Source organism: Mustela putorius, unplaced genomic scaffold (genome assembly GCF_011764305.1).
Source record: "Mustela putorius furo isolate JIRA1106 unplaced genomic scaffold, ASM1176430v1.1 tig00537294_pilon_pilon_pilon, whole genome shotgun sequence".
Classification (NCBI taxonomy): domain Eukaryota; kingdom Metazoa; phylum Chordata; class Mammalia; order Carnivora; family Mustelidae; genus Mustela; species Mustela putorius.
This window is the reverse complement of record NW_025422432.1, coordinates 31,820-47,378: the sequence shown is the minus strand read 5'-3', so window position 1 is coordinate 47,378 and position 15,559 is coordinate 31,820. Positions and strand designations below refer to the sequence as shown.

Genomic DNA, 15,559 nt, shown 5'->3' with positions numbered 1-15,559 from the left:
CCTCAGCCAGCCTCCTGCTCCCTCATCACCAAGAAGGGGTCTTTTAAGTCAAGTGCAGTAAACCAGCCTGCATCCCCAGGGACCAGGGTGAGAATAGTATATAGGTTTTGCACTCTGGGATGAATACGTATGACTGCATCATTTATGGCCCTTAGGTCTTGTACCACTCGATATTCTCCATTTGATTTTTCTTTTCTTTTCTTTTTTAAAGAAATCATTTATTTACTTGAGAGAGAGAGATTGAGACAGAGAGAGAGAGAGAGAACCATCATGAGCAGGGGAGAAGGGCAGAGGGCGAAGCAGGCTCCCCACTGAGCAAGGAGCCAGATGCCGGACTTGATCCCAGGACAGCACAACCCGAGCCAAAGGCAGACGCTTAACCAACTGAGCCCTCCCACTGGCTTTTTTACTGGTAAAACTGGAGTGTTACAAAGAGAATGAAATGGTTTTAAAATACCATGTGTGAGAAATGTATCCGTAAGTGGTTGTAATCCAGCCTTTGTCTCACAGCCTTTGAGGCATACTGTCTTCTATAAGGCATAGCAACCGGACCCTTTGAAGGCCACTTGAACTGGTTGCGCTGTAAGAGCCCTTCCGGGGACGGTTCTGGGGCTCCACCTCGCGGCGGCGGACGCGGAGGCTTCCGCGGCTGCTGCGGGGGCGGCAGGAAGTGAAGCGGCCCGGCCGGGCAACCGCGGCGGCAGAAACGGAGGCGGAAGGGGCGCTGCGGCCACGACGTCCGCGACGGGGCTGGGCGAGGGGGGTCGAGCACCGAGAGGACTCGCCCGCTCGGAAGCCGGATCCCGAGCCGGGCGGGATTGGATCATCACCAGCCGGGAACTGGCCGCTACCAGGTGCTTCACGATGAAGAGGATAATTCCGAGTCATCTGCGGCAGAGCAGCGATCAACGTCAAACGCAGCGCCGCCGAGCGTTCAGACGGCTCCTTCAGCATCAGTCCTTGAAACGGACTCTTCTCCTCCACCTGACAGTACTATTACTGTGGAAGTACCTACCACTTCAGATACAGAAGTTTACAGTGACTTTTATGCTGTGCCACCTCCCTGCAGTGTTGCTACCTCCTTTCCTACAGACGATGAAGCTGAGAAGGCCAAAGCTGTTGCCGTGGCAACCGCAGCCGCAGAGACAGCCCAGAGAATTCAGGAAGAAGAGTGCGGACCAAGAGATGACTTTAGTGATGCAGACCAGCTCAGAGTGGGTAATGATGCGATTTTCATGCTGGCGTTTTTCATGGCATTTATTTTCAACTGGCTTGGATTTTGTTTATCCTTCTGTATCGCCAATACCATAGCTGGAAGTTATGGTGTCATCTGTGGACTTGGACTTTCATTGATCAAATGGATTCTTATTGTTAGGTTTTCTGATTATTTTACTGGCTATTTCAATGGACAGTATTGGCTTTGGTGGATATTTCTTGTACTTGGCCTGCTGCTTTTCTTCAGAGGATTTGTTAATTATCTAAAAGTCAGAAACATGTCTGAAGGTATGACAGCTGCTCATAGAACAAGATATTTCTTCTTCTTATAGAGACTGCATCGACCAGACATTCTTTTCTTAAACCAATGTGAAAATTCCAGATAATCTGTAAACCTACAACTTTAATAGGATAGAAGGTGACTAAAAGCAGAAGACAAATTAGTGAAGAGAAGATAGATCTTCAGAATTGAATGGTAGGCAGGATGGTTTATGCTTAAAAGCCATTTCTGTTCATTCTCTTAAATATTTAAATTTCATTTGTTTTGCACATTTGCATATGTGCCCATGTAAAAGATTTGCATATACTTGAAAGAAACTATAAAGTTGTAGCAGTAAAGTCCAGTCATGTTTGGTTAATCAGTGTTCGATATAATTGAAAGGGGTGAGTGAGAAACAGTCTTCCAGCATGTAAATGCCATTGACTTCTGACCTGACATTTAGTATAATAAAAATGAAATTATTAACCATGTCAGATGCTTTAGTTTCTGGCTCCTAGATTCATCTAGTGACTGTACACATGAAATGCCCTTTGTTATATATAGTTTTTTTGAAAACTGCAGTGCTGATTATAGAAAAGCTTTGTCAGGTTTTTGAACATGATACTTACATTATTATTTAGCAAACTCTTTCTGTAAATAACCATGCATAAATTATTTTCTGCATTGTTTTCTTAGAAACTGTGTCTGGATATCTTTTCAATTAACTTAAAATTAAGTGAACTTAACATATAGAGAAAATCTGGATGTTAAAGATAGTTTGTTTTAGGACAGATTTTAAGAAGATATGGGTATTCCACATGTCCTTTAAGAGAACATCTTTTTGTTGTTTTCTTTTTAAGGGACATGCCAGATTTAGGGATTCTCAGTCGAGAACCTTGGTTTTTAAGATTGCCATCTTAGAGAGTCTTGCGGGAAGATATTGTATTAGATGTTATATTTATTTCATTTAAGACACTTTTTTTTAAAACATTTTATTTATTTATTTGACAGACAGAGATCACAAGTAGGCAGAGAGGCAGGCAGAGAGAGAAGAGGAAGCAGACTCCCTACAGAGCAGAGAGCCCGACATGGGACTCGATCCCAGGACGCTGGGATCATGGCCTGAGCTGAAGACAGAGGCTTTTAACCACTGAGCCACCCAGGCGCCCCATTTAAGACACTTTTGAAAATTAATTTTCTGAATAAGATATTCTCATTGGCATTTGTCTTTTAAAAAGCCAATAAAAGTATCTTTCAATTTTCATTGTAATAATTTTTTCTTTAGATGTTTAGTTTGTTAAATGAAACAAATCAGAACTTGTACTAATAGCTTCTTGCTTTATGATTGTAGAATTAACAAAATCATATCTTGAATTAAGATATGCAAAATAATCTGTTTTCAAGTTACAGAAATGTGTCTGTGGAATATGGGAGTGTGGTGTGTGTGTGTGTGCGTGTGGCAAGAGTATGCGTGTATGTGACCATTACTACAACTGGAATCTACATTCACAAGCTACTACATTTTGCAAATCATTTTATGTCTCATCTGTTTTCTTTTCAGTTCTATTTTTGTTTTTGAATGCCAACATTAAAAATGATGGGAATTACATCATCTTTTAAACTTAAAAATCATTTAATACAGCTATAGAGACATATAAAATTGGTTGGTTGTCTATAATTAGATACTGACTACTACTAAAAGATACATCTAAAACTATTCAGGAACATTTTTCCATCTGAAAAAATAAATTTTGCTTTATAACTTCTGTATTTCTCTGTATTCTCTGATTTCATTGTCTTTGATAAATAAAACATGCAGTTTTGTTTCGCTATTAAAAAAAAAAAAAAAAGTAGCCCTTCTGGGGACATCACAATCCCAGACCTGTGGGTTAACTTCCTTCCAAATATCAAAAGGGGTATCAGGGTAAGGGTTTTGTACTCCAAGTGTTAAAGAGAACATACCATCCTCTTCTTTTGTAAGAGCAAAACTGCTGGGGTGCCTGGGTGGCTCAGTGGGTTAAAGCCTCTGCTTTCGGCTCAGGTCATGATCCCAAGGTCATGGGATTGAGCCCCTCATTGGACTCTGCTCAGTGGGGAGCCCGCTTCCTCCTTTCTCTCTCTGCCTGCTTCTCTGCCTACTTGTGATCTCTCTCTGTCAAATAAATAAATAAAATCTTTAAAAAAAAAAAAAAAGAGCAAGACTGCTTCCTAATTTTTTTGATTTTTTTTTAAATGTATTTATTTGACAGAAATCACAAGTAGATGGAGAGGCAGGCAGAGAGAGAGAGGGAAGCAGGCTCCCTGCCGAGCAGAAAGCCCGATGCGTGACTCGATCCCAGGACCCTGAGATCATGACCTGAGCCGAAGGCAACGGCTTAACCCACTGAGCCACCCAGGCGCCCCAAAACTGCTTCCTAATTTATAGGTCAAACCTTGCTCAAGTAATGGAATGGGATGAGACAGAAGGGCCAGAAAACCATGAGAAAGCAATTGGCTTTTGTATTTACAAATTAGGGTCACAGTCTGATGGCACGTTTCAGTTTCCCCTTCTATACGGACAACTCTATGGCTAGAAAGACAAGTAGGGCCAGAGGGCTGAACAAAGACAGAGTAAGTGGCACCTGTATCCATACAGAGTAAATGGCACCTGTATCCATAAGAAAATTGATAAACCCAACTCCCACTTCTAGGGCAACCCGGGACTCAATCATCTTGACATCAAAAGAGCCAGACCAACCAGCCTCAGGGTCCTGTCATGGAGGACCCTCCAGTTCTGCTTCCTCTCTGGCAGGATGTGAGTGTCTAACCTCCTCTCTCTCTGGAGACAGGACAGTCTCTCCTCCAACGTCCTTCTTTTTTACATGCTGGACATGGCCCAGGGGTAGAGCCCTTCTTGGGACATTTACTGCTCCAACTGAAGTGGGAGAGCTATGTTCTTGTCTCGCGGAGTCAAAGAATGAATCTCACAGACATTCATTCTTGTGAGTAAAGCGATAGAGTTTTTATTAAGCAAGGGCACAGAAAGAAAAGCTCTCAGGAGTGAGAGGGGTCCCGACAGGGGAGCTACTGAGAGCTTTTTGGGTTGGTCTTTTATTGAAACTTAACCAGGGAACCTGTATCTTTTTGACTTCTCTCCTGACAACACCATTGATTAAGGTCTAGTGATAACATCTTTAATGGCTTACTTCTTTTCAGGGTTCTGGTTATTTTCTTTTGACCGCAGGATCCTGTCATAAATAAAGATTTTATTCGTTTATTTGGCAGAGAGAGAGATCACAAGTAGGCAGACAGGCAAGTGGGGGTGGGGAGTGGGCTCCCCACTGAGCAGAGAGCCCAATGCGGGCTCGATCCCAGGACCCTGAGATCATGACCTGAGCCATAGGCAAAGGCTTAACCCACTGAGCCACCCAGACGCCCCGAGACCGCCATAAATAAGACTTCCCCCTCGGACACCTAAGGCAGGGTGCTCTGGAGCGTTACTTGTCTCTGGTTTCCTTACACCTCCGCATTTGGGAGATTTCTATGAATCTGATCATGTAGCCCCTTACCTATCTCTCCCTCCCTAGCCCCGCCTGCCCCTTGCTCACCATGTCCAATCTGGCCGCATCGGAAGCATGGGGTCTCACCCGACCTTTCACCCAGAAGCGGCCCTTGCCTCCTTCTGGGTTAGCCGGGTGTCGTGGGAAGTTCTCAATCCTGGCAGCCAGTATTCGAGCTGGTATCTCACCCTCTAATTTAGCCCTCTGGTCGTTTTCCTGTTTTAATATCATGTCCCAATTACTAAAAACTCCTGTGGCCACCTCTAAGAGATGTTGAGTGGGCGTTTGAGGGCCTAAAGCCATTTTAGGTAGATGCCCGGTACAGACAGATTTATAAACTGCCTGTTTAAAATAGTTATTCCCTCAGGTGTCCCTGGGTCCAGGGATAGCTTCATCTACTAGGTGACTCCAAAATAGAGCAGGATTTTTATCAGCTCTTAGTGTGACTGCCTGAATTTTATTAAAATGCATACCTTTAGTAAAGCCTTTTCTCATTTCTTCTCTCAGGCAGGTGATCATACAATCTTGTTCCTCTCTTCCCTGACTAGCCTCCTGATAGTTCCAATGTGACTCAGTGTTTGGGACAGCAGCGGATAATGTTCTCTGTCCCTTGTTGTCATCAGCAAACTCTTGGGCGCCTACCCAGATGTGGTTGTTTTTCCCGTCAGGTGCAGCAGCAAGTTAGTACGATTGAGATAGATAGATAGATAGATGCAATTTTATATATATATATATATACATATACATATATATATATTTCTATTTTATTATATATAAATTATTATACTATTTATATAATATTTTATATATACACACACATATATATGGCCAGATCAAATCAAACATAATGGATATTTGTTGAAAACCCTCAATAAATGGAGAAGGGTTTTCAGAATATTGTCTTAATTGTTGTTTTGACCCTAGTCTGCCCTGGAGAACGGGACGTGGACTCGTCTAGTGCCCATTTCTCCGTTGGCAACCTTCCAAGGAGGATATAACGCTGATTCAGGGGGAGCTCCAGGGAGGTAGGGAGTCTGCTCCTCGCGTGCTCAGCTGGGCTGGGTAGAGAAGGGCCTTCAGGCTCATAAGGAGAAGTGACAGGATCGAAGTCCTCTTCATTCGGAGAGGCTTTTGCTTCCTCCGACAACTCAGATTCATTAGTGCTCAGACAATCATTATCCAATACATCAGGAGGGGATTTGCTGGTCTGATTAGTGGCCGAACACATTCTGCAACAAGCCCTTAGGTCCGGAACCCGATCTAGAGGCAAGAAAGCCCAAACATAGAGCATCTCTGTCCATTTGCCCCGTTTCTTGAGATAGAGATCTAGATCGTATTAAAGTATACTGTCCCGTTAATGGGCCATTTTTCCTTGTCTCCTAAGGAGTATCGAGGTCATGCATTGTTACAGAAGGTTAGTTTCTTTTTCCTTAGATCTTTTTTTTTTTTTTTAAGATTTTATTTATTTAGGGTGCCTGGGTGGCTCAATGGGTTAAAGCCTCTGTCTTCGGCTCAGGTCATGATCCCAGGGTCCTGGGATGGAGCCCGGCATCGGGCCCTCTGCTCAGCAGGAAGCCTGCTTCCTCCTCTCTCTCTGCCTGCTTCTCTGCCTACTTGTACTCTCTGTCTGTCAAATAAATAAATAAAATCTTTTTTTTTTTAAGATTTTATTTATTTATTTGACAGAGACAGATCACAAGTAGGCAGAGAGGCAGGCAGAGAGAGAGGAAGGGAAGCAGTCTCCCCACTGAGCAGAGAGCCCAATGTGGGACTCGATCCCAGGACCCTGAGATCATGACCTGAGCCAAAGGCAGCAGCTTAACCCACTGAGCCACCCAGGTGCCCCACTTTTTCCTTAGATCTTACAATCCAAATTGTTTCCAGTGGGTTAGGCCAACCCAAGGGAGATGAAACTGAAGAGGAAACTGCCATGTTCCTGGAAAAGTAGAAACGGTTCATTACCAAGAAAATCACTCGACCCCGACTCCTGGGTGCTGTCCCACCCCCATTCCTGTGTGGTGTTCCCACGTGCCTGGAGTCAAGGCAACCAGAGGCGTCCCTTGAACGAAATCACTATGATCACTCCCTACCATAAAAGGCCTGTAGGAGGGAGGCCTGCCTTCCCCCAAATTCCCCATAGCATTCTAGGCTATGCAGGGTGCCGGCAGATGAACTGCCTTTTTGCCTTGCTGTGAAGGCCCCATTGTGTCTTGGCTTGCCTTTCCTTGCCATGAAGGCCTTGCCATGAAGGCCACAGAGAACCCACTGTTTTTAACCCATTTATATTAACTAGTAGAAGACATAGGCAGAAAACAGGCTCAGTTGGTTAAGCGTCTGCCTTTGGCTCAGGTCATGATCCCACAGTTCTGGGATGGAGCCTTACATGGGGGGTCCCTGTTCCACAGGGAGTCTGCTTCTCTCCCTCTTCTTCTGCTCCTCCCCTCGCCCCGCATCAGGCTCTCTGCTCAGCAGGGAGCCTGCTTCCCCCTCTCCCTCTGCCTGATTCTCTGCTTACTCATGATTTCTCTCTCTCTCTCTCTGTCAAATAAATTTAAAAAAAAAAAGAAAAGAAAAAAAAAAGCACCTTAAGTGTCAAGGGGAGATCGAACACTACTTACATGGGAGGCAATCCCAGGCAACAGGAGAAGCAGCAAAGCCTCAATCACAGGAGCAGAGAACAGCCCCTTTCTCCTCATGGCTGTGGTGCAGGCTGAATCTGGTGGCTCCCTTTTATATATAGGTTTTCTTTTTTTTTTTTTTTAAATATTTTATTTGTTTATTTGACAGACAGAGATCACAAGCAGGCAGAGAGAGAGAGAGAGAGAGGAGGAAGCAGGCTCCCCGCCGAGCAGAGAGCCCGATGCGGGGCTCGATCCCAGGACCCTGGGATCATGACCTGAGCCGAAGGTAGAGGCTTTAACCCACTGAGCCACCCAGGCGCCCCTTATATATAGGTTAAAGGGAAAAGTTTGGGGGTGGGGTTTTGGCGGGGCAAGTACAGCCTCCCATGCGAGTAGCTGGACATTTTTTCCACCCGGATGCTTTCAGGGGCCCAGCCCTGCCCAGGCTCCCTCCTCCTCACCCGAGCTAACTGTGGCCAACCAGTAAGCCTCTAGCCTGGATATGAGGAGTGGACAGGGCTCACCCCTGGGTGAGAGAGTGACACAGGGCATTTATTCGTGACTGGTTTTCTTTCATTCATCTCATGCTTCAGTTTAATGACATTATTCTAGTGGATATGAGTTAGGAGGAGCTCCAAACTACGCAATGAAGAATTACAATGCAACAGTTGATCCGCAAGTCTGGGAGAAAGGGCCTGGGGGCTCCCCAGGGATGGAAGGGAGATAGCATTCCAGCTGGTCTGCACCCACTTGCATGCGCACGCGTACACACACACACACACAGAAATGAGTCTTATTAAGATGAATTCTGGGGTAACATGCTGTAGGGAGACGGGCTCATAAACAGACTGCAGGTGAGAATATAATTGGAGGGCTTCAGAATACATCAGCCCAAAATATGCCACGTGGACGTATTGATTATTTTGAATTAAAGGTACTTAAGAGGGGTGCCTGGGTGGCTCAGTGGATTAAGCCGCTGCCTTCAGCTCAGGGCATGATCTCATGGTCTCAGGGTCCTGGGGTCGAGCACCCGCATTGGCTCTCTGCTCAGCGGGGAGCCTGCTTCCTGCCCCTCCTCCCCCCCACCCCACCTACCTCTCTGCTTACTTGTGACCTCTGTCTGTCAAATAAATAAATCTTTAAAAAAAATAAATAAAGGTACTTAAGAAATAGCAGGTACAAGAAGGATAATCTGACCCTCTTTTACCCTCCTGAAAGCAGCTAAACATCCAATGTGAAAGGGACCTTCCTTGGCCAGAGGGTAGAAGGCATCCTTATCAACAGAGACAGAAAATTTAGGGCAGAGAAGGCTGTATATAAACAAACTTTGCTAAATTAACCCTTATCTTCCCAGTTTCTTCACCATCTCTTACCCCTACCAACCCCTCCATTTTGTCAATACTTGACAAATTTCTTGTTTCTTTGTCTCAAAGGTATAAGAGCTTCCTGCTCTGGTCACATCTTAGGGTCTTCGTTCTCTTGTGAAGACCCCCATGTTCATGTAAAACTTCAAATGTGTGTGCTTTTCTCCTGTTCATCTGTCTGGTTATCAGTTTAATCCTTGGGCCCAGCCAGAGACCGAGAGAGTAAAGGAGAATCTCCTCTCCCTTACAATATTTAATATTTTCTGTATCAAAACCCTTAAAAGTATGAGTCCCCCAACAATTCTACCATTTGGTTTTCCTTAATAAGATAATTAGACAAGGATACCAAGTTAGCTCTTTAGATGTGTTTGTTCTGGACTGTTTATAATAACCAAAACCCACAAACAATCTGGAAGTTCAAAAATAGTCTGGTCTAGGATAGACTAGGGTAGGGTCCCTAGTTGCAAGCAACAGAAAGCATTTCTGACTGATCTAGGTGGGAAAGGGATTTATTAGATTTATTATCATGTAGCTTTAGTTTTGCAGCTAGGAGTGGAGGGTACCTGGGCCATGGGCAGGGCTGGTGCAATGGGCTCACCACCGTGCTGGTGTGCACTTCCAACCCCACCAGTGCCCAGCGCTAGTCATCACCACCAGCTCCGCCCGGCCGCGGGTTTCTCTAGCAGTGCGCCATCTTGTTGCACCAGCTGCCTCTACCAGAGGGCCTCCAGGGTTTCTCTGCTTTCGGGCCACCAGCTTCTAGCTGGAAACATGGGGTATGCGGGCCATGGGCAGACTCTGGATCCCATGCCGGTGCCCCACCGCCAAGGGAGCCCAGGAACCAGTTGGGGACTTTTGGTTTCTATAAAGGGAGGCTGGCTCTGCTTCTCCTTGTGCTGGAAGGGAATTTGGATACTGAGAGGCCAAAAAGATTGTCAAATGTGCACCAGATTAGGAAATAGGTAAAATGAGTGATGATACCTGAATAGAAGTGGGATGCTCTTGTAAGGGGGCTGAATCTGAAACTGTGAACCTGATTTTCCTAGCTGAACTTGATTCTTACCACAAGCGCCCATTCAGCCAGAGGTGGGGTAGCGGGGAGAAGCAGTAGTAAATTAATCTCAGAGAATTTGTGGTTCCTCTCCTGTGGGGTGTATCTAAATTCCGGGGGAGGGTGGTCCTACCTAGAGTAACAGCAAACACACTCTGCTCTAGATTTCTCTGCCTCTTGGGCAGTCTATCGTCCCACCCACCACAATTTGGCTCGGGGCAGGGGGAATGGACACAGCTATGTTCAGCCCTCCTCACCCCGCCCTCTGTCACTCTGTTGGGTCCAAGTCTGGAAATATTAATCTGACCTCCAGAGCATCAAAAGACTTGGGCGCCTGGGTGGCTCAGTGGGTTAAGCCGCTGCCTTCAGCTCAGGTCATGATCTCAGGGTCCTGGGATCGAGTCCCGCATCGGGCTCTCTGCTCAGCAGGGAGCCTGCTTCCCTCTCTCTCTCTGCCTGCCTCTCCATCTACTTGTGATTTCTCTCTGTCAAATAAATAAATAAAATCTTAAAAAAAAAAAAAAAAAAAAAGACTTTCTCAGGGGCACCTGGGTGGCTCAGTCATTAAGCATCTGCCTTTGGCTCAGGTCATGATCCCAGGGTCCTGGGATTGAGTCCCAGGTTGGACTCCCTGCTACCCCGGAGGTCTGCTTCTTCCTCTCCCACTGCCCCTGCTTGTGTTCCTGCTTTCTCACTATCTCTCTCTGTCGAATAAACAAATAAAATCTGGGAAAAAAAAAAAAAAAAGACAACTCAGATTCCTATATTCTTCCAACTTCCAAATCTATGGATAAATCTATGGATTATGCTTGAGTTCCTTCAGCTCTCCCTAAGGGTTAGGCTTTGGAAACACTGAAGAGAAGAATCAACTCCCTTTTCTCTCTGCTTTCTGCCTCTCCTGAGGCAGTGAATGATGAATACCCTAGCTGACGGAATGGAGAAAGAACCAAGGGAAAATGAAGAAATATCAGTAGACATTTCAAAATATTATCCCCTTACACTTTGTACCTAGATGGTATCTTTTTCAGAATAGTAAAGTTAAGGTTTTAAGTTCAAGCCCCATGGTAGGTGTAGAGATCTTAAAAATAAGATCTTAAAAATAAATAAATAGGGTCCCCTGGGTGGCTTAGTGGGTTAAGCCTCTGCCTTCCGCTCAGGTCATAATCTCAGGGTCCTGGGATCGAGCCCCACCAGCTCTCTGCTCAGCAGGGAGCCTGCTTCCTCCTCTCTCTCTCTCTCTCTGCCTGCCTCTCTACCTACTTGTGATCTCTGTCAAATAAATAGATAAAATCTTAAAAAAAAAAAAAGAAAGAAAGAAAGGAAGGAAGGAAGGTAGGGGCGCCTGGATGGCTCAGTTGTTAAGGGTCTGCCTTCGGCTCAGGTCATGATCCCAGCTTCCTGGGATTGAGCCCCACTTCGGGCTCCAGCCCCACAGGGGCTCCCTCCTCAATGGGAAGTCAGCTTCCCCCTCATCCACTCCCCTGCTTATGTTCTCTCTCTCCCTGTCTCTCTCTGTAAAATAAATAAATAAAATTTATTTTATTTATTTATAAATAAATAAGCCTGAGTGGCTCAGTGGGTTAAAGCCTCTGCCTTCAGCACAGGTCATGATCCCAGGGTCCTGGCATCGAGCCCCGCATCAGGCTCTCTGCTCAGCAGGGAGCTTGCTTTCCCCTCTGTCTCTGCCTGCCTCTCTGCCTACTTGTGATCTCTCTCTGTCAAATAAATAAATAAAGTCTTTATTAAATAAATAAATAAGTAAAATTGTAAAAAAAGGAAGGAAAGAAAGAAATGTAAACTCATGACATGCTAATATAAAATAAAGACATGTTAAAAGTTTTATTTGATTCATTTATTACTGAGAGAACCAGTAAGATATAAAAATTATTAACAAGGAGAATCCAAATAACAAGCACATATACAAACACTCAGGATACTGAGATGAATTTGCTTATCATAGAGGCAAGACTGGTCTCTTTCACCGGATGAAATTAATTGCATCTTTACTGGAGAAAATGCATTTACATGTTTGTAAACAGGAATCATTTACAATTGCCATCAATTCTCCACATTACATTTTATTCTAGAGAGTTACAACATGAATAGAGATGGTGAAAGACACAGTCTGAATAGAGATCAGGTAAGCCCAGGAAGGTGCAAGCTTGGCCTTCCACAGAAGGTCCTCCTAGGGTTGAGGACCACAATACTAAATGGGTGTTATAAAACAATGGAAATGGATATTTTCCCAGTTTTTTTTTTTTAAGATTTTATTTGTTTATTTGACAGAAATCACAAGCAGGCAGAGAGGCAGGCAGAGAGAGGAAGGGAAGCAGGCCCCCCGCCCAGCAGAGAGCCCTATGCGGGGCTTGATGTGGGGCTCGATGCAGGGGCTCGATCCCAGGACCCTGGGATCATGACCTGAGCCAAAGGCAGAGGCTTTAACTCACTGAGCCACCCAGGCACCCCTTATTTTCCCAGTTTTGAAGCTAAAGGTCCAGATCAAGTTGTCTGCAGGGCTATGTTCTCTCTGAAGCTGCTAGCAAAGAATCCTTCCTTGCCTCTTCCCACTTCTTGCTCCTGGCAAGCCTTGGAGGTCAATGGCTTGTAGACATCCCTCAGCCTCCATTGTCACATGGCATTTTCCCTGTGTATCTGTGCCTAAATTTCTCCCTTCATATGAGGACACCAGTCATATTGGATTAAAGCCTGCCCTAATGGCCTCATCTTAATTTGACTAAATCTGCAAAGTTCCTATTTCTTACCGTTCTGGAAATGGGAAGTCCAAGATCAATGTGCCAGTATGGTCATGGTCTAGTGAGGGCCTTTGTCCTGCTCTCCTGGGCCTCTTTTATAAGGTAGTAATCTCATTCATAAAGGCTCTGATCTGATGACTTAATCAGCTCCCAAAGACCACACTTCCTAACACCATCATATTGGGCATTAGGATTTCATAATATGAAATTGGGCAAACATTCAGCCTATAGCAGAGCCCAGTCTTAGAAGGGCCCTTATCATTTCATGGCTTTTCTCTCCAGGAACCCCACCAGGTTCTCAATGGTAAAGACTAAAGAGGATTCCCCTTATGTTTCTGGAATGGTAACCACTTTGAAATAAGTCCAGAGGGTTCTCCAAAATAAGGGCCCTCCAGGGGGCCTCTTCTTTCCTGAAGGAAGAGCTATTAGCCAGTTCTGACACTGTCTTTCCTCTGTGTCTGATGTAAAAGAAGGGAGAAAAAAGGCTGAGAAATGCTTCTAAAGGTCACCACCCAGGGACGCGGGACTGCTAAAAAAATAAGATTTAATCAGAAGATTATGGAACACTTCCCTTCCCAACATCTTTCCACCACATCAATAGGCTCTTAGATAGTAACAGCGGATTATAACTGGGAAAGCTGCAAATCAGAGAGTCTATTTAAGAAGGAATTCTTAGGGAAACCCAAAGATAACAAAGGAAGGAAAAACAAGGAAATTAGAGGAAACAAGTTGGCACTTGGCACTCACAGCTATACCAATTATTAAATACAGCCCAGCTGCCACAGATTAACACAAAGCCTTATACTAGACACCTGTTTGCCTCAGTTTCTCTTATCCAATCCATCATGTCTGGCTTTCAACAAAATTTGCAAGGCATGTTAAAAAAGCACAAAAGAAGGATGCCTGGTTGACTCTGTTGGTGGAGCATGTGACTCTTGATCTTGAGATCACGAGTTCAAGCCCCATGATGGGTGCAGAGATTACTTAAATAAATAAAACTTTTTTAAAAAGCATGGAAGAATATTGTCTGAGGAAACAAAGCAAGCATCAGAACTGCAATCAGCTATGGCATACATGTGGAATGATGAGATGGGGAATTTGAAAATAACAATGATTGTGATGTTAGGACTCTAATGGAAAAAGTAAACCTGCGGGAACAGATGGGGGCTGCACGTAGAAAGATGGAAACTCTAAGAATCAAAAAGAACTACTAGGAACAAACAGTGTAACAGAAGTGAAGAATATCTTTGATGGGCTCATCAGCAAACCTAACACAGCTGTGGAAAAATCAGTGTGCTTGAAAATATACCAATAGCAATTTCTCAAACTAAATGCAAAGAGAAAAAAAAAAGAAAAAACAAAACAGAACATGCAAGCATGTGGGACAATTCCAAGTGCTCTGAGACTCTGTGACTTTGACACGTGGCTTTCTGGGTCCCTCATAGCACTCCCACATGGGGTTTTCATTGGGAAGGGAAGAAAGGAAACTATTCAAAGTCAATCACCAAGCTGGACGGGATGGCCACCGCTCTGAAAATTACGCTATGAATCCCCCAAACCACTACAGATTTGAGAAAAGGGCAAATGTAAATAGTATAATGTTCAAGATCGGACGGTATGGTCTAATAAACAAATACGTACTTGGGTTTTGACTTGGGCTCTGCCCCTTGGAGTTGTTTGACCTTGGGCAAGTTACTTGCCTTTGAGATCCTGTTTCCCTTTTTCATAAAGTGGCTATTATGATAACTTTCTCACACGTCTGCTGCGGGGATCAATTGACTCATGTACGTAAAGTATGCAGGAAATAATAAATACTTGCTTTGATTCTTATTGAAGTAAATTCTGAGTAATGCAACTAAAGAGGAAAAAATTAGCTGAACCGTAGGGTTGGCTTCATAAAATAATATGAGAAAAAATCAGGTAAAGGCAGTGATGGGTAATTTTCAGTGTTGTGTTTCTTTTCTTTTCTTTCTTTCTTTCTTTCTTTTTTTTTTTTTTTAAGAGATTTTATTTATTTGACAGACAGATCACAAGTAGGCAGAGAGGCAGGTAGGGAGAGGGGGAAGCAGGCTCCCTGCTGAGCAGAGAGGCCAATGCAGCGCTGATCCCTGGACTCTGGGATCATGACCTGACCCAGAGGCTTTAACCCACTGAGCCACCCAGGCACCCCTCAGTGTTGTATTTCTTTGGACTCATTTTGTAAATGAAAATCCAGCTTGGTGGCAGGGTGTGGGGATTCTTTCCAATATTCTCAGCTCTTCAGCATTCATCAGGGGTTTAATAAAGCATTGTGCTGTGGAGTGTGACAGGCGGGGAACAAAAAGATGATTTAAAGATCTGGCTCTTAGAGTAACTGTTTTGTTTTCTGAAGGTGGTTCTATATATATAAGTTGTTCCATGTTGTCACTATTATTCTTGCTAATGCCCAGATTAAGTTGATTTGTTAAAGGAGAATCTGGCTTAAAACAAAACCTCCTTATCCTTCTCTGTATAACCTTGCAGTTCAGAGGTTCCTTCTCTGGGTGTGAAATAAATGTAAATTTCACATTGTAGATTTCTGCTATGGGGCTGGGGTAGCTGGAGTCACCCAGCAATTCTTGCTTTATGTTGGCTTGTGGCTATTCTAGTTCCAAGACAAGACACACTTTTATTTTAAAATTAAACTTTGAAATTTAAAAATAAAAGCAGAAAAAAAATAAGTTTCCTAGACCAAAGGAATGATTTAAATTTTTAGAGAGCTCATCAGCATTTCAAGAG

The 15,559-nt window shown here is 44.2% G+C and overlaps 1 pseudogene; it reads left to right on the top strand.

Moving 5' to 3' along the window:
* Positions 1-570: 570 nt before the first annotated feature.
* On the top strand, positions 571-2,548 carry LOC123390241 (annotated as a pseudogene).
* The last annotated feature ends 13,011 nt before the right edge of the window (positions 2,549-15,559 follow it).